The 7,733-nt window shown below is 43.9% G+C and overlaps 1 long non-coding RNA gene across 1 annotated transcript; it reads right to left on the reverse strand.

The window, feature by feature from the left end:
- Positions 1-5,239: 5,239 nt before the first annotated feature.
- LOC121847615 lies at positions 5,240-6,307 on the reverse strand. The gene is made up of 2 exons (XR_006084459.1): positions 5,714-6,307; positions 5,240-5,652 (listed from the first exon to the last, which is right to left on the reverse strand). It is a non-coding gene; the product is annotated as an uncharacterized LOC121847615 (long non-coding RNA).
- Positions 6,308-7,733: the final 1,426 nt, after the last annotated feature.

A 7,733-nucleotide genomic window follows, 5' to 3' on the forward strand; every position in this document is an offset into this window, starting at 1 on the left:
GTTGCACATGGGGATGTGTGAAACTTACTCCTCAGCCTGAAATGTCCCCACATGCGCCAGTGTATAGCTAACTTTTCGAATTGCACCAACTGGTAAGACACTTCAGGAAGGCAGTCATGTGTGCTAGCAAGGCAGAGGTCCCAAGTTTGTGCCAGGTCTGGGCCAAATCGGGAGAAAGAGGTACTTGCTAAGCAAGCAGTGGTTGCATCCCCGCCTGGTATGGCAATAGCTTGGCATCTGACTGTACGGCGCTACCCGGGTAGTGCGTCAGATGCTGTGCAGTACATCACTGGGGCCAAGCTTCCTGACATCCAGGACCTATATACTAGGTGGTGTCAGAGGAAGGCCCCAAAAATGGTCATAGACTGTTCTCTCTGCTACCGGGCAGTACTGGAGCACGAAGTCTAGGAACAAAAGGCTCCTTAACAGCTTCTACCCCCAAGCCTTAAGACTGCTGAACAGCTAATCAAATGGCCACCGGGACTGTTTACATTGACCCTCCCCCACTGCACATTATCTATGCACAGTCACTTTACAACTGACCTCGACTAACCTGTACCGCCACAGATTGGCTCAGTACCGATACCCCCTGCATATAGCCTTGTTATTATTATGCAATTTACTTTTTATTTTATAAATATATATTTTTGCTTTAGTTTATTTAGTAAATATTTTCTTAACTGTATTTCTTGAATATTGCATTGTTGGTTAAGGGCTTGTAAGTCAGCATTTCACAGTAAGGTCTACAGTGTTGGTTAAGGGCTTGTAAGTCAGCATTTCACTGTAAGGTCTACACCTGTTGTATTCGGAGCAAGTCCTTCACAGTGGTGCAATGACCTGGATCTACAGCTGGGGGGCACTGTTGAGTACATTTGAGTAGTGACTGTAGCACATGGGGATGTGTGAAACTTACTTCTCAGCCTGAAATATCCCCACTTGCGCCAGCGAATAGCTAGCTGTTCATGTGGCACCGACTGGTAAGTTTGGGCCGAATCGGGAGGAAGTTGTACTGCTAAGCGAGCAGTGTGACGTCCCTTACACTAGCAAGCTAACAAGCTTGAGTTTCAGAGCGGCACCAGAATTAAAAACACATCTTATCTTAGTGTAATGAATAAATCCATTGTGAAACGTGATAACTAGGCTTACAGTATCCTTCAATAGTTTAAAAAAAGTGAATTCGATGTTCTCTAGCTAATAAAACACCTCTTTCCCTATCTTCTCACACTTCAAACGTCAGTACAGTAACCTATGGTAACGTCAGTTCAGTACAGTAGCCTATGGTAACGTCAGGTCAGTACAGTAACCTATGGTAACGTCAGTACAGTAACCTATGGTAATGTCAGGTCAGTACAGTAGCCTATGGTAACAACCTATGGTAACGTCAGTACAGTAACCTATGGTAACGTCAATACAGTAACCTATGGTAACGTCAGTACAGTACAGTAACCTATGGTAATGTCAGTACAGTAACCTATGGTAACATCAGTACAGTAACCTATGGTAACGTCAGGTCAGTACAGTAACCTATGGTAACGTCAGGTCAGTACAGTAACCTATGGTAATGTCAGGTCAGTACAGTAGCCTATGGTAACAACCTATGGTAACGTCAGGTCAGTACAGTAACCTATGGTAATGTCAGGTCAGTACAGTAACCTATGGTAATGTCAGTACAGTAACCTATGGTAACATCAGTACAGTAACCTATGGTAACGTCAGGTCAGTACAGTAACCTATGGTAACGTCAGGTCAGTACAGTAACCTATGGTAATGTCAGGTCAGTACAGTAACCTATGGTAATGTCAGTACAGTAACCTATGGTAACATCAGTACAGTAACCTATGGTAACGTCAGGTCAGTACAGTAACCTATGGTAACGTCAGGTCAGTACAGTAACCTATGGTAACGTCAGGTCAGTACAGTAACCTATGGTAATGTCAGTACAGTAACCTATGGTAAAGTCAGTAGAGTAACCTATGGTAACGTCAGTACAGTAACCTATGGTAACATCAGTACAGTAACCTATGGTAACATCAGTAGAGTAACCTATGGTAACGTCAGTAGAGTAACCTATGGTAACGTCAGTACAGTAACCTATGGTAACATCAGTAGAGTAACCTATGGTAACGTCAGTACAGTAACCTATGGTAACATCAGTACAGTAACCTATGGTAACATCAGTACAGTAACCTACGGTAACGTCAGTACAGTAACCTATGGTAACGTCAGTACAGTAACCTATGGTAACGTCAGTACAGTAACCTATGGTAACGTCAGTACAGTAACCTATGGTAACGTCAGGTCAGTACAGTAACCTATGGTAACGTCAGTACAGTAGCCTATGGTAACGTCAGGTCAGTACAGTAACCTATGGTAACGTCAGTAGAGTAACCTATGGTAACGTCAGTAGAGTAACCTATGGTAACGTCAGGTCAGTACAGTAACCAATGGTAACATCAGTAGAGTAACCTATGGTAACGTCAGTACAGTAACGTCAGGTCAATACAGTAACCTATGGTAACGTCAGTAGAGTAACCTATGGTAACATCAGGTCAATACAGTAACCTATGGTAACGTCAGTAGAGTAACCTATGGTAACGTCAGGTCAGTACAGTAACCCATGGTAACGTCAGTACAGTAGCCTATGGTAACGTCAGTACAGTAACCTATGGTAACGTCAGTAGAGTAACCTATGCTTCGGAGGGGGGAGTGGCAGGTAGCCTAAACACTCAAACACCGGCAGATTTTCAGCTTGCAGTTGTAACAGTATAACTTTAGACCGTCCCCTCGCCCATACCCGGGCACGAACCAGGGACCCTCTGCACACATCAACAACAGTCACCCACGAAGCATCGTTACCCATCGCTCCACAAAAGCCGTGGCCCTTGCAGAGCAAGGGGAACACTACTTCAAGGTCTCAGAGCAAGTGACGTCACCGATTGAAACGCAATTTAGCGCGCACCACCGCTAACTAAGCTAGCGTTTCACATCCGTTACACAGACAGACGCTGGAATAAGTTTCTCAGTGACAGAGTGAGGGCTTGGCATAAACACTTTGTTGCGTTTTTTTGTGGAAGTGGAATAAAATGCCTGGAACATAACATGTTCACCGGTTTCCATGCTTTTAAAACAATGCTATAGATCACTTTTGTTCCTGGCTCTATTTATGTTCCTTGAAATATTTCATTATTTTATGTTTTTCAGTTCTGATCCCTGAACTGGTTCCAAATCCTGTTTTAAAGTTGGCAATTCTCTTCTTCTTCATTGGCTGATACCTCCCAACTCATAAGAATCTCCACCCTGTTGACTACTTTAAAATGGCGGGAGCCCTCAATGGCAATGTCCATGCTAAAACGGGTTATATCCATGATGATCCTCTCATAGAAATAGAATGAATCCTCAATGACCATGGGCACAACTGTGATATAAAGTCATTTTACCTAAGTTGTCTAAAATGTCACATGCGTCTTCTTAATTCAGTGCATATGTGCAGCGGCGTGCTCAGCACCCCTACTTCCTGCGGCTATGCTCTATGACCTCTATGCTCTATGACCTCTATGCTCTATGACCTCTATGCTCTATGACCTCTATGCTCTATGACCTCTATGCTCTATGACCTCTATGCAAAATGTCCTCACTGTGGGGTCTTATTTTCATGGACAGATTTTGGGAGGCTTAAACCTTTTGCTTCGCCTCTTTCTCTCTGGTTCTGTTTCGTGCCCATTTGGGCTTGATTTGAGTTCCAATTCCAGTCCCCTTTTCTCTCCCTATGCCCTCGTTCACTCCCCCAGTCTCCTTCTCTCTCCCTATGTCCTCGTTCACTCCCCCAGTCTCCTTCTCTCTCCCTATGTCCTCGTTCCCTCCCACAGTCCCCCTATGCCCTCATTCTCTCCCCCAGTCCCCCTCAGTTTTGAATACATTCAGTGCCAGAAAAAGCTGTCACTTTCGAAAAGTGCACTGGTTCATTGGACATGCTAAGTGGATGGGCAGAAAGATGTTCAGTAATATACTGGAAAAAAATATATACACACAACATGCAACAATTTGACTGATTTACAAGTTCATATGAGGAAATCAGTCAACTGAAATACATTTTTTAGGCCCTTATCTATGGCTTTCACATGACTGGGCAGGGGCGCAGCCATGGGTGGGCCTGGGTGGGCATCGGCCAATCGACTTGGGAACAAGGCCCAGTCAATCAGAATTAGTTTTTCCCCCACAAAAGGGCTTTATTACAGGCAGAAATACTCCTCAGTTGTCTGGGTGGCTGGTCTCAGACGATCCTGCATGTGAAGAAGCCAGATGTGGAGGTCCTGGGCTGGTCTGCGGATGTGAGGCCGGTTGGACATACTGCCAAATTCTCTAAAACGATGGAGGCAGCTTATGGCAGAGAAATTAACATTCAATTCTCTGGCAACAGCTTTGGTAGACATTCCTGCTGTCAGCATGCCAATTGCACAAAAAGTTGATACTGTAAGTGTTTTACAGTATAAAATAATGGTACAGGATTTATAAACATATCTTGTCTGCTAAATGAACTAGTCTACAGCCTATGACATGGAGCATAGCCAGATAACATACCGTATCTAGTCTGATAAATGAACAAGTCTATAGCCAGATAACATACAGTATCTAGTCTGATAAATGAACAAGCCTACAGTCTATAGCCAGATAACATACAGTATCTAGTCTGATAAATGAACAAGTCTATAGCCAGATAACATACAGTATCTAGTCTGATAAATGAACAAGCCCACAGTCTATAGCCAGATAACATACAGTATCTAGTCAGCTAAATGAACAAGCCTACAGTCTATAGCCAGATAACATACATTATCTAGTCTGATAAATGAACAAGCCTACGGTCTATAGCCAGATAACATACAGTATCTAGTCTGATAAATGAACAAGCCTACGGTCTATAGCCAGATAACATACAGTATCTAGTCTGATAAATGAACAAGCCTACAGTCTATAGCCAGATAACATACAGTATCTAGTCTGATAAATGAACAAGCCTACAGTCTATAGCCAGATAACATACATTATCTAGTCTGATAAATGAACAAGCCTACAGTCTATAGCCAGATAACATACAGTATCTAGTCTGATAAATGAACAAGCCTACAGTCTATAGCCAGATAACATAGCAGGCCAACTCATATTCTGTTCTTCTGAAATACATTTTCTTCAGATGTGTTTCTTTAGACCTGCCTAAAATAAATAAATGAGTTTATTGTGATGGTGTTTAATCAGGTGATTTATTAGACTTTAAAATGTAGATGTTCCAAAGGTGCATCATCAGCTTGAATGGAGGCCTGGAGATGATCAACATGTTTATGTTCATTAACGGTCCATTACCGTGAGACGGGCAGTCTTCTGCTTGACAATAACCAGCTGACAGAATATAACTGCCACAGCCCTTAGGTCCCCAACACATGACCTTAACCCTGACAGAATATAACTGCCACAGCCCTTAGGTCCCCTACACATGACCTTAACCCTGACAGAATATAACTGCCACAGCCCTTAGGTCCCCAACACATGACCTTAACCCTGACAGAATATAACTGCCACAGCCCTTAGGTCCCCAACACATGACCTTAACCCTGACAGAATATAACTGCCACAGCCCTTAGGTCCCCAACACATGACCTTAACCCTGACAGTGTCAACAGGTGGGTTCACTAGACTGGCTCAGTCCCTGACCCATGACCTTAACCCTGACAGAATATAACTGCCACAGCCCTAGTCAGACGCACTGGTTTGTATCAAAAACTGCAATGCAGCCTGGTTTTTCATGTGTGTATCAAGAATGGTCCACCACCCAAAGGACATCCAGCCAACTTGACACAACTGTGGAAAGCATTGGAGTCAACATGGACCAGCATCCCCGTGGAAGACTCGACACCTTGTAGAGCCCATGTCCCGACGAATTGAGGCTGTTCTGAGGGCAAAAGGGGGTGTAACTCAGTGTTTCTTAAGTGATCAACTTCAATTTATAAAGGCAGGTCCCAAATCGTGGACTCAATCCAAGGCGGGTTACAGCGCAGTGCACTTTTAAAAGGCCATATGAGCCGCCATGCGGAGGGCTGACAGTTCAGTCAACGTCAGTGAATATGTCTTTAAAAGACTGTGTAGTGACCTACGCTATAATGAGTTTTGGATTTAAAACCGACCAAAACTTTGAAACCGTTGTTCAGTTAAATAAAAAGGGGGGATTTCACAACATGCCGTTGTGCCCCATCATTTCACAACATAACGTTGTACCCCATCATTTCACAACATATCGTTGTACCCCATCATTTCACATCATCATTCACAACATATCATCATTTCACAACGTATCGTTGTGCCCCATCATTTCACAACATAACGTTGTACCCCATCATTTCACAACATATCGTTGTGCCCCATCATTTCACAACATATCGTTGTACCCCATCATTTCACAACATATCGTTGTGCCCCATCATTTCACAACATATCGTTGTACCCCATCATTTCACAACATATCGTTGTGCCCCATCATTTCACAACGTATCGTTGTGCCCCATCATTTCACAACGTATCGTTGTGCCCCATCATTTCACAACATATCGTTGTACCCCATCATTTCACAACATATCGTTGTGCCCCATCATTTCACAACGTATCGTTGTGCCCCATCATTTCACATGCTGCTATATAATTAAAAGCGCTTTGAAATCTGTTTTATAAACGCCAATGATTATCATCATCATCACATCAATATGTACCACATCAGCCAGTTACCAACTGGGCCCTAGTACCTGCACCGTCGAGGACCGTCTCCAATATGTACCACGTCAACCAGTTACCAACTGGGTCCTAGTACCTGCACCATCGAGGACCGATGTTGATGTTGAATCCCAAGTCAACCCAAAGTAATACGGCCAAACTTCCACCATCAAAACTTCAAAAAGCAACATGAATAATAACAACATTCTGTGCACATATACACTCCTTTCAGGTTTAAAGTAATACCATTGTGAGATTTGGTTCTGGGTGCCAGGGTGATTATGACCAGAGTTACAGCCAGGGTGATTATGACCAGTTACAGCCAGGGTGATTATGACCAGAGTTACAGCCAGGGTGATTATGACCAGAGTTACAGCCAGGGTGATTATGACCAGGGTTACAGCCAGGGTGATTATGACCAGGGTTACAGCCAGGGTGATTATGATGAGGGTTACAACCAGGGTGATTATGACCAGGGTTGTTTATGACCAGGGTTACTGCCAGGGTGATTATGACCAGGGTTACAGCCAGGGTGATTATGATGAGGGTTACAACCAGGGTGATTATGACCAGGGTTGTTTATGACCAGGGTTACCAGGGTGATTATGACCAGGTTACAGCCAGGGTGATTATGATGAGGGTTACAACCAGGGTGATTATGACCAGGGTTGTTTATGACCAGGGTTACTGCCAGGGTGATTATGACCAGGGTTGATTATGACCAGGGTTACAGCCAGGGTGATTATGACCAGGGTTTATGACCAGGGTTACAGCCAGGGTGATTATGACCAGGGTTGTTTATGACCAGGGTTACAGCCAGGGTTGATTATGACCAGGGTGTTTATGACCAGGGTTACAGCCAGGGTGATTATGACCAGGGTTGTTTATGACCAGGGTTACAGCCAGGGTGATTATGACCAGAGTTACAGCCAGGGTGATTATGACCAGGGTTGATTATGACCAGGGTTACAGCCAGG

Source organism: Oncorhynchus tshawytscha, linkage group LG02 (genome assembly GCF_018296145.1).
Source record: "Oncorhynchus tshawytscha isolate Ot180627B linkage group LG02, Otsh_v2.0, whole genome shotgun sequence".
NCBI classification, from domain to species: Eukaryota; Metazoa; Chordata; class Actinopteri; order Salmoniformes; family Salmonidae; genus Oncorhynchus; species Oncorhynchus tshawytscha.